This window comes from Sorex araneus, chromosome 3 (genome assembly GCF_027595985.1).
Source record: "Sorex araneus isolate mSorAra2 chromosome 3, mSorAra2.pri, whole genome shotgun sequence".
In the NCBI taxonomy this organism is placed as follows: Eukaryota; Metazoa; Chordata; class Mammalia; order Eulipotyphla; family Soricidae; genus Sorex; species Sorex araneus.
In genome coordinates, this window is record NC_073304.1 from 97,734,478 (window position 1) to 97,753,564 (window position 19,087).

Consider the following 19,087-nt stretch of genomic DNA (forward strand, 5'->3'; position numbering starts at 1 on the left):
AGGTTAGCATGTACAGTTAACACTACAGGCTTTGCCAGTAGTCCCCACTGAAGTCAGCAATCCCTTGTGGTACAGATTTAATTTAGCCCACAGAAAATTCTACCAATATCTGGTGCTTCTGATATTACTCTGTATATTAGCAAAAATAATAAAGTTCAAGAAGCTGAAGCAATATGCAGTGGGTAGGCTGCTTGCCTTGGATACAGTCAACGGGGGTTCAAACTCTGGCATCCCATATGGTCCTCTGAGAACCTCACGAAATAATTGCTGAGTGCAGAGCCAGGAATAAGCCCTGACCATCACTAGGTATACCCAAATCATCCCCCCCGCCCCCCAGATAAGGTTCAATTATCATTCCTCTACCCCAAAGAAAATCATGTCACTTTCCTCAAAATGAGGGGGAAAGATAATTCTTTATATCCTACCTGAAATTATAGTGATCCTCTGATTCAGCCTAAAATGGGACTCTCTTATCAAAGCTAATGCTTATAGTAAAGAAAAGCTAAAAAGTAAAAAGGGTCCCCAGAAAGAAATTTATGAATGATAGGTTATCCAACAAGTTTCATACTCTAAATGAGCAAGTCTCACTCCGTTGAGAACATTTAACAAGGTTGGGGGACGAAGTGGATGTTACAGTGGGTAGGGCATTTGCCTCACATGCAGCCAACCTGGGTTCAGTTGCCAGCACTCCATATAGTCCCTCAACCTCATTAGAAGTGACCCCTGAGCACAGAGACCACAAAAAGTATATAATTTCGTGTGTGTGTGTGTGTGTGTGTGTGTGTATTCTCAAAAACACCCTCATCAGCCCCTCAAAAAATAATTAAGACAAAAAATAGTTACTTAGTAAAATTGAAAGAAATATATTCTTTAATAAGTTTAAAGATTAATGCCCTGCCACAGTGGCAGGGTGGGTTGGGGGGGAGATGGGATCGGGGAGGGTGGGAGGGACGCTGGGTTTACGGGTGGTGGAGAATGGGCACTGGTGAAGGAATGGGTTCCTGAACTTTGTATGAGGGAAGTATAAGCACAAAAGTGTATAAATCTGTAACTGTACCCTCACGGTGATTCTCTAATTAAAAATAAATAAATTATTAAAAAAAAAGATTAAATATTTGAAGGCTGACTTTTTTTTTTAATTTTTTTGCTTTATGGGTCACACCCAGCGATGCACAGGGGTTAGTCCTGGCTCATGCACTCAGGAATTACTCCTGGTGGTGCTTGGGGGACCATATGGGATGCTGGGAATCGAACCTGGGTCACCGAGTGCAAGGTGTTTGCCCCACCCACTGTGCTATCGTTCCAGTCTCAAAGGCTGAAAATTTTAACCTTAAGGTCAGAACTAAGGCATGACTGATAGAGAAAAACAATATAAAATCACAACATGCATCAAATTATTTTTTTCTGTCAATTTGAAACTAATTTCATCATGAGATACACATCAAAGTACATAACTATGCCTATTTATTAAATAAATTCTTTAACATTTAGTTACTATCAAATAAAAAACTTTCCTTGTGAATAAAAAAAAAAGTCCTCTTGGAGCTGGAGCAATAGCACAATGGGTATTTATTGCCTTGCACTCGGCCGACCCAGCATCCCATATGGTCCCCTGAGCACCGCCAGGAGTAATTCCTGAGTGCAGAACCAGGTGTGACCCAAAAAGAAAAAAATAAAGTCCTCTAAATCACAAAACCAATGCTGAGTTTTAAAATAAGCACAATGCTCAAATAAACAATACAGGGGCTGGAGCAATAACACAGCGGGTAGGGCGTTTGCCTTGCATGCAGCCGACCTGGGTTTGATCCCTAGCATCTCATATAGTCCCCCGAGCACTGCCAGGAGTAATTCTGAGTGCATGAGCCAGGAATAACCCCTGTGTATTGCCGGGTGTGACCAAAAAGAAAAAAAAATGGAATAGTAAATGTGTAATTTACTATTGTATTATAGTAAATTTTATAAACTTGCAATACAAGACACATAAGTGCTTAGTAAATCACAAAAAATGCATTAATTTTAAAAATAGCATAAGAATAATAGGCAGAAGAATAAGTTTAGGAAAAATTCACAAAAGGTCCAATTTTATACATTGCCGATTGATATAGTTAATGTTACTATATATTATATACTATAAAGTTACTCTATTCCCTAATAACACATACAGCCTGTTGAGCACTGCCAGGACTGATCCCTGGTACAGAGCCAGGAAGAAGCCCTGAGCACCACCAGATACTGGCTACCCCCCCTCAAAATTACTATTTTATAAAGCTACTTCATAATATGTGGGTCATTAAACTTCATATCCATTTGTGTATGTCACACTATATAGATATATATGTGTGTATAGATATATAGATATATTCATTTGTTTGGAGGCCACACTGAGCTTTGCACATGGCGTACAGCTTACTCTTGATAGTCTTGGGAGACCATATGTGATGCCAGGGATCAAACAGAGATCAAACATGAAAAGCAAGTGTACGGGCTTTTCTAGTACCTATTGTACTATTTCTCTGGCTTTATTTTAAGTTTTAAATATATTCTATAATTTTAAAAGTACTAAAAATATGCATAGATAATTTAACATATGTAAAATTAGGGCTGGAGTGATAGCCCAGCAGGTAGGGCATTTGCCTTGCACACAGCCGACCCGGGTTCGATTCCTCCACCCCTCTCAGAGAGCCCGGCAAGCTACCGAGAGTATCTCACCCGCACGGCAAAGCCTGACAAGCTACCCATGGTGTGTTCGATATGCCAAAGACAGTAACAACAAGTCTCACAATGGAGATGTTACTGGTGCCCGCTCGAGCAAATCGATGAGCAACGAGATGACAGTGACAGTGATACAGTGATGCAAAATTAACTTAAAATGTACCACAAACCTATAGGTAAGACAGAAAACTATAAAACTTCGAGTATAGGGGCTGGAGCAATAGTACAGCAGGTAGGGCGTTTGCCTTGCACGCGGCCGACCCGGGTTCGATCCCCAGCACCCCATATGGTCCGCCAGGCACCGCCAGGAGTAATTCCTGAGTGCAGAGCCAGGAGTAACCCCTGAGCATTGCTGGGTGTGATGCAAAAAGAAAAAAAAAACAACTTTGAGTATAACAGAAAACAAAATCTAGGTGCCTTGGATTTGGACTTTTTTATAGATCAAATACCAAAAGCAAAATGTAAGGAAAAAAATGAATAAATTAGACTCTATTTAAAAAATAAAAACTTCCAGGACCAGAAATATAGCACAGTGCTTACACTATAGTTGAACCATTAACTCCATATTGGATCAGGTAATGGCACCTCAATCCATATCCGGTTGCTCAAGTCAGAAATCATCAGGGTCCTTCCTGATTCTTGTTTCAGTCTCCAAATCCAAATCCATTCAATCTTAGCAATTTCTTTTTTTTCTTTCCTTTTTTTTTTTGTGTGTGTGTGGGGTGATTCAGGCCACACCCAGATACCCAGATGTGCTCAGGGTTTACGAAGGCTCTGCAGGGATCTCTCCATCACCTCCAACAAGTTCTATCCATTGTGCTGCCAAAGTATATCCTGAATTCATCTGCTATTTTCCACCCTCATTGCCTCCAGCTTGTTAAGGGCTCTCTGATTCTTCTCTTGCCTCCCCTCTGCTCAATACAAAACAGTCAGGGTGATCCTTTAAAAATATAAATTGGCACTGGTGGAGGGATGGGTTTTGGAGTACTATGACTGAAATCCAATCATGGACAGCTTTATAAGGGTCTATCTCAAAGTGATTCGATAAAAAAGTTTTAAAAAATAAAATAAAAATATAAACTGGAGCTGGAAAGAGTACAGCTTTTCCAATGCCCAGGTTCAATCCCCAACAACCGTATGGTCACCCAAGTACCACCAGGAGTGATTCCCTGAGCACAGAGCCAGGAGTAAATCCTGTGCACAGCTGTGTGGCCCCAAAATCACCCCTCCTCAAAACAAACAAACCTTCCACTTAGTGAGAGATTTTAGGAGAAAGATACACCACACATGTGGGAAAAGATATTTGCAAAAACCTGACAAAGGACTGTTATACAAAACACACAAAGAACACTTCAAAGCATTGCTAAAGAGCTGGGGAGATATCTCAAAAAAGCTAGTCTAAATGCTTTGTATACAGGAGGTCTGTGTTGGATCCCTACACCACAAGGTTCCCTGAACACCACTAAGAACAACCTTGAGCCACTTGTGGGGAATAGTCCCTGAGCAACACTGGATGCACCCCAAACACCAAAAAAACTTTTTTAAGTAGATAAAAGATTGAAACAGACACCTAACCAAAAAAAGATACCAAAATAGAAGAACTGCAAAAAGGTCTAGCTACTTTGGAAAAGAGTTTGGCAGGCTTTTACAAAGTTAAACTTACTATTACTATATCATGCAGCAACTATACTTTGCTTTGCAAACCAATGACCACCAAATAAAAAGAAACAAATGAAGCCCTGAATATAAATGTTTAAAGCAGTTTGAAACGCAATTGCCAAAGTTTGGCAATTAAGATGTTCTTCAGTAGGTGAATGAGCAAACAAATTGTAATAAATCCATACAATAGATCGTTCAGCAATAAAAATGAACTATCATATCATAGATTAAAAAGATATGAAGGAACCTCAGGAGCATATTAAAATCATCAGTTAAAAGTTAAAAGTCATTAAGTTAAAAAAGCCTTGCAGAAAATACTACATACTATGATTCCAGCATTATGACAGTCTAAAGGCAAAATGATAGAAAAAAAGTGAGAGGCAGTGCCAGGAGTTTGCAAGGGGTAGGGGGGACAAACAGGTGGAACACGGGGAGTTTAATGGTCAGTATTAGTCATATAGTATATAAAACTATACTGTATGATACATATATATGTAGTGGTAGATCCATGACATATGAGTTTGGCAAAATCCATGAAACTACAACACACTGAACCCTTATGCAAACTATGAACTTGGGTGTACAATCACTGTATCACTGTAATCCCGTTGTTCACTGATTTACTAGAGCGGGCACCAGTAATGTCTCCATTCATCCTAGTCCTGAGATTTTAGCAGCCTCTCCTTACCGTCTTTCCCAACAATTGGAGACTCTTTTCAGGGTCAGGGGAATGAGACTGTTATTGTTACTGTATTTGGCATATTGAATACACAATGGGGAGCTTGCCAGGTTGTACAATAAAGAATCAATATTGGCTTATTTATTACTAATGTACCACCACTTTGTTCAACCTCAAATGAGGACACTGCAATTCAATTCTGGCACTTATCACCTAGAGTTCTTGCAGAATTCACATATCAAAAGCCACTGTCCCAAGCCAGACTGCACTTCTGTTATATGTCAGCCACAATTGGGGATCCCTAGGCCTTCTAGCTTTCTAAACAAAGGGCCACAAACTCAGATTCTCAAAATACTCTGGGAGTAGTAGTTTTCTAGCACAACTCACAGAGCTAGGAACACGTACTGCTTATAATCATTGCACTTACAGTTTTATTATAAAGAATATATACAAGGTAAGCTCTGAGATAGTCCCTTCCATACTCTCCTTCCCCATGAGTCAAGGGGTGTTATTCTCTCGGCACATCATTGTGTTCACTGATCAAGAAGCTTCAGTGAATTTTGGTGTCAATTCTCATTGGCCAGACTGATCAAACCACTGACCACATGATGGAACTCCAAACATTCCCCACCTCTCTCTAGGTGAAACTGCTCCAAAGTCCCAACCCTCTAATTCTGTGGTTGATGTTTCTGGTAATCAACCCTCACCCTAAAGGGACATACTTTCCTAAGCTTGCCCCTTCTCACAAAGTTAAACATGGTGCCAGGGACTGAATCCAGAATCTCACACAGGCATATACTGAGTCCCATTCCCAGCTTCGCAGAGTCCACTAAAGAGTCCAGACTCAAAGACTATGCCACAAACCAAAGCTCTGGTTGAAAAAAACAGTGGCATCTTAGAGAACTGCCACTTTCCTCACCAACACCAGTAAATAAGTTATTAAGTCACCATTTTGGCATAATAAAAATCATTTCATAGGACTAAAAATGGTTCAATTTCAATGTCATCTCCTTTGGAAATAAACACGGCTGCCATGCCTCAGAATTTAAATTGCAGCAGCAGGTCATTATTCTGTCCCACTCTGTTGACACATTTTAACTCATTTTATAAACCTAGAATTTGATTCTGTTTTATAATCCTAGAAAAAAATGTTTATGAGAAGGCAATTCATTTTACTAGGTTGACAGTGCCAGTCCCTTGGGGGAAAGGCCAACTCAAGCAGGACCGAAGCAGCTGTTAGGAGCCAATTTTTCTACCTGTTAATTGCTTTTGTGACTAAGTTGCACCAGCTCAGATAACCACCTGGAAAATAGTAGATAGATAAAGACAGTCACATCTGAAGGGTTTGAAAATTAGAAGGCATTTCCCCCCAGCCCTACTTCCCCTAAAAGAATAAATTAGAGAACAGAAAAGGTAGAATAAAATGTCAAAAGCACATAAACATTAATTGTAAAAACAACTGTCGCTTCCTAGCTCCCCCCCAAAAAAAAGATTACATTTTTTAAAATTCATAGACAATAGAAAAAATATATAGTCATTTGGTCATTTAAAAAATATTTACTGGGGTCGGTATGGTGCCACCAGCAGGTCAACCTGTACATGTGGGGCTAATGCATCAACTGCCTGATGGTGCCTCAGGCTTCCTGATACCCTCAAATTGTCTCTGTGTCTTTGGCCAGACCCCAACAACTTGGGGCCAAGTTTACCAAGAAATTAAATGGACAAAAGTTAGGTATGTGGGAGCCACTCCCACAAACCACCTCTGGCTCAGCTATACAAGCTTATTTACGAACCTTATTTCAGAGACCCATAAATAAATCTCAAAATAGATCAAAAGCTGCAATTAATCTCAGATCCACATATGGCTGAACAGACCAGGGTAAATCAGAGGGGGGAGGGTCAGCCTAGAGCCCGCCCAGGCAGAGCCCCAGCAGCCACTTGCTTCCAAAATCCAAACTGCCGCCATATCCCATCTCACAAAGATATAATCTGCTGAAAATTCAGGTAAGCGGGTTTTGTGACTGAAATCTACAGGCTTTTGGGGGGTTCTTCCCGAATCCTTGGCAGTCGCATCCACACCCCAAAGCTGCTACCCAGTTAAAAAGCTACTCCAAGCGTGACTGTCCTGATAAAAATACTGAATGCCCTGAGCAAATACCATGACCTCTTAGTACCTGTACTGCAAATCATAATGCACAAAAGGAAAAGGAGAGAGAGAGAGCAAGAAGGAAAGTGCCTCCCATAGAGGAAGGCTGGAGGTGGGAATGGGGTGTTGGAAGATGGTGGGAGGGAAACAGGGGAAATTGGTGGTGAGAAATGTACACTGGTGGAGGGATGGGTGCTGGATCATTGTATGACTGAAACCCACTTATGAACAGTTTTGTAATGGTCACATATATACAATTTAAAAAATTTTACAATATTTACCGGAAGGCCTAATAAGGCCAATACTGTTCTAGATACTTGGAAAGCAACAACAAACAAAACAGAATGTCTCTGTGACCATCAAGGGCATAAACAACTAACAATAAGTTATTAGGTGCTAAGGAGAAAGGAAAACAAAGTTAATGAAAAAACACATGGTTCAGGAGTGATGACCTTCAAGGAAAAGCCCTCTGATGGGGCATTTAAAGCCAGCTTAAACATCAAGTCAGCGCCAAGCAACAGTCTGAAGTAAGACCATTCCAGATGGAAGATGAAGCGGAAGACCCTGGGGCTAGAATGAACTTTATATATTCATAGAGCAAAAAAGGCAGTCTATGCTGGCTGAAGTTTAATGAACAGAGTTAAGAATAGCAGCAGATAAGGTCTCCTCAAAGTGCCACAGTCATTTCAAAGTCATCAGTTAGGATGATAAAAATAAAGTTGTGACTAATGAGCTACTTATAAGAATTCATATTTGGACAAGTAATGACCACTAGGAAACTTTCAGCAAAGAAAAGAAACACATTGAGTTAAGAAATGTTCCAAGTTGGGACCAGAGAGATAGTACAGCTGGTAAGGCGCCTGCTGTGCATGTGTGGCTAACTAAGTTCCATCCCTGGAACCACATACTGTTTCTGAGAACTGCCTGGAGTATCCTTGAGTGCAGGGTCAGGAGAAGAGAGGCAAGGTATTGGGGGTTGGTGGTAGGAGAGGGAGAAGTGGAAGAGGAGGAAGAGGAAGAAGAGGAGAGAGAAGGGGAGGAGGGGGATAGAAGGAGGAGGAGAAGGAGGAGGAGGAGGAGAAAAGAAAGGTTCCAAGGGTAGAGATTTTGAAACAAAGAACTGGCATGTCTAGTGCTTTCAGTCTACACCCTGCCCCCCAAAGCAATAGCGTTCAAAGTCAGATCAGAGACTGGGTCTGGTGTCAGAATGCAGCTCTTCATGATAACAGTGAATGCCTTGCATGAGGCCTGGGTTCGACTCCAGACACATATGTGAAAATAAAATGTTTAGATCTGCTGGGCCTGAACACAGGGATGTGAGTCTGATAAAAGGAAATTATTAAAACACAGAACTCATATACTTCAGACAAAAAAATAATATTCTGAGGGCCAGAGATATAGTAAAAGGAATAAGTTACTTCCCTTGCATAAGGCAAGGCCCAGTTTAATTCCTGACATCACGGATGGTCCCATGAGCACAGAGCTGAACGTAGTCCCAAACAACACTGAGTACTAGCACCTCCCTCCCCAATAAAAATTAAAGTTTCTGGATATATTCGTCCTTATCCTGCCTGACAGACCTATTCATTTTAGATAGTATAGATATTTCCTTTTAAAATTAAAATACAATAACTATCATAAAAGCAATCTTCCTAGAACTGGAAATTTGAGACATTTTGCCATATTTAATTTTCTTCCTAGAATCAGAAAATAAATTTGAATTTTTAAACAGAAAAAAATTCAGAAAGTACTTAGGACACATGTTTTCCTATAGCAGCAAGCACATTATGTCTAAGAGTATCTATAATATTAAATGCTATATTTTTAAAATAAAATATACATTTGAACTAACTCATCCTCTTTGAAAAGACATATTCTAAAACTAAAGAGTCCCAAATGGGGGCCGGAGCAATAGCACAGTGGGTAGGGCGTTTGCCTTCCACGCGGCTGAACCGGGTTCGATCCCCAGCATCCCATATGGTCCCCCAAGCACCGCCAGGAGTAATTCCTGAGTGCAAAGTCAGGAGTAACCCCTGAGCATCGCTGGGTGTGACCCAAAAATAAATAAATAAAGAGTCCCAAATGTATTACATGCTATATAATACTAACAAAAACATTTTTTAAAGGTACTATCAAGATCAAGATGACATTTTTTAAAGGTACTATCAAGATCAAGATGACATTCCCAAACTATCCTATTGCTACTGAATATATATATTTTTTGACAAAACATTTGAATAAAGCTCTATTTGAGAGAAGCAGGGAGATGATCACAATAGGAAAACAAAAGAGGTCAAAGGCTTATGTTGGATGATGTAAGTTGTAATGTGACTTCACTTAAGCCACGTGTTATTAAAAATAACAATGACATCAGAGCCTAAAACCCAACCTTTAACACTAATTAACTGTATATTACCTAAGCTAATGTTTATAAGCTTTTTTTTCCATACCTGAGGACCAGGGCCTATGCTACATTATGTGTCCACAGATTGGCAGTTATAAACAAGGAAGTCTAGTGGCTTTCAACCTTTCTAAAACACAGATGAGTGGTTGAAGAACACTGACCTTATTTATTGACCTCATCTGAGACTAGGTTGCCAATATCCCCTACTCTCAGAAAATTCACAGGAAAAGTAAATGAAATATAATAGGTGATGATTAATGAAATCTAGTCTTATTATTTGGTAATCATAGCACCAGTAAGAGAAGTAGACAAGCATGCTTTTTTATTTAAAAATTTTTTATAAATTTGTTTTTAAAAATTTTTATTGAATCACCATAAAATACAGTTACAAAGCTTTCATGACTGAATTTCAGTTGTACAATGACTGAACACACATCACTCCACCAGTGCGCATTTTCCACCACCAATGTTCCCAGCATCCTTCCTGCCACCCCTGTCTCTGTGGCAGGCATCTTCCTTCTTACTCTCTTTCTACTTTAGGAAGCGTGCTTTTTTAAAAGAGAAAAAAAATCTAAAATTATAGATTGTAAGAGCTGAATACACTGTAAATAGTATTATTTGAGTTAAATACATGGGCCACAGTTCTGTTTTACCTATAATGAAATAAAAGTTTAAAGAATTTCAATGTTCAACATTTTTAGAAAAAACTTTCTACAGTTTTAAAGCATGAAGAAAGGAGTCTAAAATTATGCTTACCTCCTAAAGGTGGCATACATTTTAGAGAGCACTTCCACCCAGAAGATCCAGTTAACTTTTTTTGAAAAAGACACTTTATTTGAGTGTCAGGAAGTTAAAAAGGAATGTTTGTTTGAGTGCATGCACTCAGTGCATACTGCAGACCGAGACCAGAAAAAATAAGCTTTGCATCTCTGACAAGAGATGCTCCTGCTTTGCAACCCCAAGAGGAAGGAAAAAGTTCTTTCTTGCCCAGCAACATCCCAGCCAATGACAGAACAGCAGAGCAGCAAATGAGAAGCCAGTACATCTGAAAGGCAAGTTTTCTCTGCTAATGACTCTCCTTTCACAGCTCCTCTAAATTCTACATAAAGGCATTTCTTCCTTTGCTCTGAGGATGTATGCACGCACGTGTCTCTCTGAGACCCCACTTCTCAAACTGTTTTTTGTTGTTTCTGAATAAAGCCATTCTGCTAGTGAAATAAGTGGCTGCTTATTATCTGAGGTCTTCTCCACCATAAGAGAGATAATCTGACTCATAGGAAAACACAAGGTACTGCAGTCAGCCAGTTAGAAACCAAATCATGAATAAAAACTCAAACAATGAATGCTGTTTCTCTTAAAAGAGCCTTTCTTACTTATAACTTGATTAACCCAAGAGTACAACTTTATAAAAAATCATTCTTTTCTTCAATTAATACTCACTTTTAATACTATGAAGACAAATGTTTCCATTGCTGCCATTCAAAAGCATTTACTAGATCTAGTCTTTAACCCAAAAAAAAAAGCTCAAATCAACAAGCTCATTTTTTTTCATTTTTTTTTTTTAGCAATGCTGTAATCAAATGCAGAGACTCATACAAGCAAGGCAAGTGCTCTACCAATGAGCTACATCCCTGATCTTAAAAGAAAAGGATTTTTTTTCCTTTTAATTCATTATTTAAAAAACCAAACTGGACGGAAGTGATTGTACAGTGGGTAAGGTACTTGCCAAACTCAGCAGACCTGAGTTTGATCCCTAGCACTCTATACAGTCCTCCAAGCCTGCCAAGAATTAAATCCTGAGCACTGCCGGGTGTGACCCCCAAACTAAAACAAAACCTCCTCCTACCCACCCCAACACACTCCCAATCTTTAAGATAAAAAAAAATGGTCAAGATATCTTTTTTTGCTATGTGCAAAAGATATCTTCTGTAAGACCAAGGATAAGAGCTGGCTCTCAGAATAAAAAGCAGAGGTGATTTGAGAATTAAAACTCCCCACTCAATTCCCAAACTCCAGCATGGGAGAGGAAAGGGAAAGTGAGGCCAATCCCAACAGCCAATTATTTGATCTATCATGCTTAAGGAATGAAGACTCCATTTAAAAAAAAATTAAAATTTGGGGGTTGGGCAATAATAGTACAATGGGTAGGGAACTTGCCTTTCATACAGCCAACAAGGTGCCACATATGATCTCCTGAGCCCTGCCAAGAGTGATCCCTGAGTACATAACCAGGAGTAAGCACTGAGCACTTCTGGATGTAGCCCCCTTAAAACAAACCAAAAAAACCACAAACAAACAACAACAAAAAAAAAAACCCTAAAACTTCAGAGCATTTACAGTTTGGTAATAATATCTGGAGATTTGGGTACAGTAGTATACAGCATATCTTCCCCCCCTTGTGTCTCTTCCAAGTGAATAATATTCTTTGCAATAAATTGAGTGGTTGAGTGAGTAAATGAATTTTTTTAGTTCTGTGAGCTGCACTAGTAAACTGAGCCAAAGGAAGTGGCTATGGAAATCTGATTTACAGCCAATCAGTCAGAAGCTCAGGCAACAGTTTCGGATTTGGACAGGTGTCTGAAGGGGACTCTGGGGAAATGATGTTGGTCAGTTCACAGGAGAGAGTCCTTAATTTATGGAATCTCAGGTTATCCCCAGTTTATAAAAGTGAGTTTTCCACAGATGACTGGTTAAAGAAACTATGGTACATCTACACAATGGAATACTATGCAGCAGTTAGGAAGAATGAAGTCATGAAATTCGCTTATAAATAGATGGACATGGAAAGTATCATGCTGAGTCAGATTGAGATGGATAGACATAGAATGATTGCACATATTTGTGGGATATACAAAACAAAACAACATAGTATGAAACTAATACCCAAGGACAGTAAAAACAAGGGCCAAGAGGATTGCTCCATGGTTGGAAGCCTTCCTCAAGTGGGGGAGGGGGCAGTTGGGATAGAAAAGAGACCATTATGAGAATGTTGGTTGGAAGTGATCGTTCTGGATGTTTCTCCCATCTAGAAAGTAAGGAGAGAGACAGATAGACAGAGACAGAGAGACAGAGAGGACAGAGGGGGAGAGAGAGAGAGAGAGAGAGAGAGAGAGAGAATGCTCAGGGGTTACCCTGGCTCTGCACTCAGGAATCACTGAGAGGGACCATATGGGATGCTGAAGATTGAACATGGATCAGTCACATGCAAGGAAAATCTCACTTCTGCTGTACTCCAGCCCCTGCATTCTTTGGTTTAAGTGGTGGTCAAGGAACAACTATGGAAGAGGGAACTTCATCGACAGCTGGACACTTTATCACAATAAGAAAAGTTAGTTAGGGGCTGGAGTGATAGCACAGCGGGTAGAGCGTTTGCCTTGCACACGGCCAACCCGGGTTCGATTCCCAGCATCCCATATGGTCCCCCAGCACTGCCAGAAGTGATTCCTGAGTGCAGAGCCAGGAGTAACCCCTGAGCATCGCCGGGTGTGACCCAAAAAAGCAAAAAAAAAAAAGTTAGTTATGTCTATGCTTAAAATAACATATAGTAATGGAAACTATTTATTGTCACAAAAATATATGTAACATATAAGCATATGTTACATACAACTATTAAGTATATAGTCTATGTAAGTGTATATACAACAAATACTAAATAGTAACACTGCAAATTAGCAATTTCATACAATGTTTGTACCTAGAAACCTAACAGGCTTTTTAGAAATAATACATACTGATTTGAAATATGAACATTTTAATATATAAAGAAGCTCTAAAGTAATTTTTTTCCTTTTTGGGTCACACCGGGAGATGCACAGGGGTTACTCCTGCCTCTGCACTCAGGAATTATTCCTGGCGGTGCTCAGGGGACCATACGGGAGGCTGGGAATCAAACCTGGGTCAGCCCCACCCGCAAAGGCCCTACCCACTATGCTATTATTCCAGCCCCTAAAGTAATTTTTGACAGAAAAAATAGCCCCTGTGAGGCCAAGGATTAGCTCAAATAGTAGAGCAAATGTCGTGCGTGTTCAAGGCCCAGGGTTCAATCCCCAGCACCTCTGTGGTTCCAAAGCACTAAAGGGTACAGTTCTGGTGACCCCTGAATCCTACAGGGACAAAACTGAAAAAAATTCCTCCTCCCCATAAGATAGACATACAAAAGTCAAGATCAGTTTATTAGATAGCCAAAGCAGTTTGAAGGCTGATATGCAACCAGGTGTTGACAATAGCTTGGTAAAATATTCAAAAAAGCATCCAGTAAAGGATCGATATATGGCTAAAGGCATATATTTATCATAGATACATGAGCTACTGGATAGTATAATTCTTCTCATTAGTGTACAGAGATGAATTACCCTCACATTAAATAAAGACTCCATGAACAAAACAGTAAAGCAAGCATCTGTTGGCTAATGACAAAGAAAACCATGGGTCCTTTGAGGCCAATTTCCATTCAACTGTAAGTATAGAAGCAGTAAACACATGCACTGCTATTCAATATCAATCCCAAATCACCATAAAGAGAAGGTCCTGGAATTTCATTTTGTTGCAAAGGTACTCCAAGCATTAATTACAAATAGCTAAATAATACACCTGGAAAAATTTAACAACTCTAAATAGATGTCAGAATATATGAAATATACATATATGTATATTCATCAAATTGTTATTCCACTCTTTTTTGTATCAACATCCATATAAGGAGAGTGGTCTTAGGAACGCATAAAACATAAGTGCCAACAAGACTAAGTTTGTAATCTGCATCCATTCACTTTTTTCTATCCTATTTCATTGTCCCCTACACTCCTCCCCAACTAATCCTATCCCTAACATTCTTATACTTTTCAAAATCTTTATTGTGACATTCTCTGGGACCTTCCTTGAACTCCTTGCTCCTGTGTTGAAATCAATTATATTTACATTTTCTCACTATGCCACATACTCTGATAAATGAATATGACCTACAAACATCCACAATTCCTTTCTTTTTTGCTTTCCTCCCATCCTAGCTGAATACTTTCTCCTAAGCTCAGCACCACAGCCTCTCCTACCTTCTTATAAGTTGTGGGGTTTTGTTTGTTTGTTTGTTTTGGAGTCATACCCAGAGGTGCTTGGGGCTTACTCCTGGTTCAGGAATCACTCCTGGGAGGCTTGTGGAAGCTGCCAAATGTTTAGTTTAATAAGTGAATGAACATTTGAGCATGCAACTTTCCTTAGAGTGCATTCCCTCTGCTCCTCAGACTCAGTCTTCTCAGCTTCCCTGTCCCCCCAGATCACTCACTGTCTAATACCTTGTTTTGTTTATATATCAGATGAGATGATCTGGTATTTACCCTTTTCCCTCTGACTTTTTTCACTTAACATGATGCCCTCCAGTTTTATCTTAAGAGTGTTCCATTTTTAAGCAGGAAAAAAAAAAGAAAATTTAAAGAAACTATCAAGTTTGAAAATAAAACATTTTAATACACAATCTCCCCAGTAGATAAAACTGAAGGGAAAAAGAATAGGTCTGAAGACAAAGATCAAACACAGGATGTTGAAGAAAATTTGGTCTCCAGGAAGAGATGAAGCTGGAGTGATAAAGTAAAATCCTTTCTTAACATTTAGTTTTTCCTTATTGGTGTCCTTCCTGGAAACTTATTCTGTACTTGTCCACTAATGGGCTGAGAGGTTTTATCATCAAATCCTGAGCAAATTCTTTAACCACTTCTAAAATGTAGCCTTAAAATCTCTCAAACCTCACCTTTCTTCAAAATCTGCACACAGATCTGCATATCCCTACTTCTCAGAGAAACCTCAACTTAATGTTCTAAAACCCTACCATTTCCTACCCTACAATTTTTTATAAACCTCAGTGTGCACTGGAAATAAATAGCACTACCATCCACCTAATGACCTAACTTGGAAAGCCTAAGAGATTCCTTTCCTGCCCTTTGTCTCCTTCCTCCTCGCCCTCTCAGTACCAACCATTACCTAATCAATCAAGTCCTTAGCTCCTATCTGAGAAACCTCTCTGGAGTCTACCTCTCTTCAAGTTGTGTCCTGTCTGGACCATACACTCTGAAGAATCTTTCAAAATGTTTTTCATACTCGGGCCAGGGATATGGCAGAACAAAGCACTAGAATATAAACAGACCCAGATCTGATCCCTGGCACTCGGTATGGTTCCTCAAGTCATGTCAGGAGTGTTACGTGAACTCAGAGTCAGAAAAAAGCCCTGAGCACAGCCAGGAGTGGCTCCCTCCAAAAAAAAGAAAAACACACATACAATCTGGCATACTTTGATCAAAATCATCTCTTAAAGTATTAGTCACATCAATGTACTGGTTTAGGAACCTAAAAAGTAAGCTATCACATCAAAACCTGTTGACATAGCTTGCTCTGACATAGGCACTTTGCAACCTTGGTCTTTCCTACAAACTGCCACCGCATGCCATTTATTCTAGTGATGTCAAAATATAGGACCTATCATGGTTACAAGTTCATACTTTCCTCCCTAGAATGCAATCCCTGCTGTAGGGTTCCTGTGTAGGCTAATTTGACAACTGCAGAACATGTACTTTGCGGCAAATTTGGCAGAATCTGTGCCAACACTTAGCATTTTTTAAGAAGATATGTTTTTAAAAAGGTATGTTTCTCTTCTGGGGCATAAAAGGAAAATAAACACAGTACATAGATATACAATAGAAGGTAGCATGTAGAATAGACTATTCTTTGGAGAGGGCAAATAATCAAGCAAAGCAGAATTGAATGTATTCTACTAGAACAGCAAGCGTTCTTGATGTAACCTAAATCATTGAATGAGACACACACCCCTCTCTGGAGTAAGAGACAGCTGTGAAGGACACTTTGTACATCCAAATCCCCATCTTAATGGTTCATAGTTCCCCTCCACATTTTACAGCTAATTAAATAATATGCTTCTATTGTTCTATGTGTGCCCCCAATAAAATCAGATTGTAATCATACACAACTGCCTTGAGTTATAAAGCAAAACCATGTAAATGAGACAGCACTGAAAAAAAGAAAACCCATAAGCCCATGAGGAATAAGGCAAGGATATCTTGCCCCATGTGTGGTCCCAGTGGCTTCCTAAGCACCACCTGGGAAAACACTCCCCCCAAGAAAAAAAGACTCCCCAAATACTAAAAAGGAGATAAGTACAGGACATAAGGCCCAACCGTGGTTCAATTCACAGCACTACATATGGATGGTCCCTGAACACTACCCAAAAGCAGAGAGAGAGTATCGCAGAAATTGTCTGCCATAGAGGCAGGGTAAGGACTGGGAAGGGGAGGCATTGGATAATGGGGACATTGGTGGTGGAAAATTTGCACTGGTGAAGAGATGGGTATTCGATCATTATATGGCTGAATCTCAAACATGAAAGCTTTGCAACTGTATCTCACAGTGATTCAATAAAAATGATAGTAATAATAAAAACACCTTTATAACAGCTTCATTTCTTTCGATCACATGTCTTAGATAATGAAGCAAGAAATCACAATATACTAACTGTGCAATAATAATATTTGCCTCCTATTAAAACTCTCAGTGGAAGAGATATTTGACAGTGCTCTAGATTTTTCAGACACAGGAGCTAGAGAGATACTATAAGGGTTAAGGTCTTGCCTCCCTGCAGCATACCCAGGTTTAATCTTTGGTACAGCAGATGGTCCCCCAAGTCCTGCCAGGAGTGATTCCAGAGCATAGAGCTAGGTTAAGCCCTGAGCACAGTTAGGGTATGGCCCCAAAACAGTGAAAAACAGACAAAAAAAATTCAATAACAGGGGCTGGAGAGATGGCTCAAAGAGCTGACTGCATCCTGTGCATGCCAGAGGTGCTCATTCCATCCCTAACACCACAGGGTTCCCTGGACAACAAGAAGAGTGACCTATAAGCATGAAGCCTATAGTGACCCCTGAGCACCACCAGTGTGGTCTAAAATCCCATCCTCCAAAAAATTTGCAAGATTTCAGAAACAATATTTTTTCATAAAATGTTTTTTAAAAGGCAAATGGACTCAAAAAGCAGCTTACCTTAGGTTTTCAGTCAAATCCACAAGGAACTGTCTACAGCATAAATTCCAGTTTAGGCAGACACCTGGAAGGGAGGGAGGGAGAAAAAAAATAATCAATATGACTAAACATGAGTAGATAATACAATCCTTTCAATAGAAGAACTCTGCCTTTGATTATTTACCCCTTAAGTGCTTATATTCAAATTATTCTTTGGGGTCCAGCACTGCCAGGGTGGTCTTGCTGGACCCCAGCAGAAAAGGACCTGAGCAGTATAACATCCTCAGATCACAACACTGAGCCACTGCCCGACTGGCTAACACCGGGAGTGGCCTCTGGGACCCCTGAGCGTGGCTTTGAAAGCCAAAAAGAAACAAAATAGAGAGAATTTCCAGAACCTTAATTCTACTTGATATTCTATTGCCTTTAATTATTAATTTTCTTTTAATTTGTGACATAAAAAATATGAAAAGCACATATCCAGTAGCATGGTGGAATTCAATCTAAAAAAAGCAATTTTTCCTCGAACCCTCAAAAAAAGATATTTGCCATTTGTAATGTCCCAGTGATCCTCCTTCCAGGACCTTCCATTTCATCTTAGGCATGTAGTCACATCCCCTGCTTTAGATACAAAAGTGTGATGAACATGATGGGAATCATTGGTAGGCAGAACTTTCAAGAGACATTAAGTCACAACTGGAAGATATCCTTACTTGCTCCAGTGCTTAGAGAATGAAGTATAAGCAGATGGAGCTTTGATCAGACTTGTTCTCTGAATAGTTCCAAAGAGAATTTTGGTAACTTTTCATCTAGAACACTGTCCTAAATAACAAAATATCTAAACAAAAACTTGCATTGTTGCTCATTTATTACTACAAAAAAAAACAAATTTAATCTCCAATGATTAAACTAGAATAATAAGTAATCACAAAAACTACAAATAATGGTTAATGACTAGCATGGAAAACTGTGTGAAGGACACAGATGGGAGCATTATGTACTCTACGATCTATTTTCTACATATGTAATTCTAGAATGGGAAAAATCAATCTGGAGACAGAAAGCAGATTAGTCACTGAAGGAACCAAACGTTATGTCAAAGAACTAACTGCAAAGCAATTTACCAGAAACTTCTAGAAGTAATGAAAATTTTCTTTATCTAGAATACAGTGTCAGTTTCAGGAATACATGTTAGCAAAAACTCATCAAACTGTTCTGCATATAAATCACATTTTGCTAAAACTTTTAAATAAAATAGGGACGCTGGGGATAGTTCAGCTGCTTAGAGTGCCTGCCTTGCAGCCATGAGGCTCTGAGTTCAATCCCCGTGCTGCATATGCACCAAATGAGGTCTAAACAGTTCTGTTTGTGCCTGACAGCTATGCTGTCTGTGATCCCCAGCACAGCAAACAATTTCCATCCACACTGCAGTGAAGTATGCGCAAGCGCTGGAACTAAAAGATGAGCTAGTT

The 19,087-nt window shown here is 39.6% G+C and overlaps 1 protein-coding gene across 4 annotated transcripts in view; it reads right to left on the minus strand.

Annotated features, from left to right (window-relative positions):
• The window catches only part of PEAK1 (pseudopodium enriched atypical kinase 1), a 270,744-nt gene that overhangs the window by 209,022 nt on the left and 42,635 nt on the right, over nt 1-19,087 (minus strand). For all 4 annotated transcript variants that reach the window (XM_055130599.1, XM_055130596.1, XM_055130597.1 and 1 more), the window contains exon 2: nt 17,637-17,700. The gene's annotated coding sequence lies outside the window, so the exon portion shown is untranslated. The remainder of the gene's footprint in view (nt 1-17,636; nt 17,701-19,087) is intronic.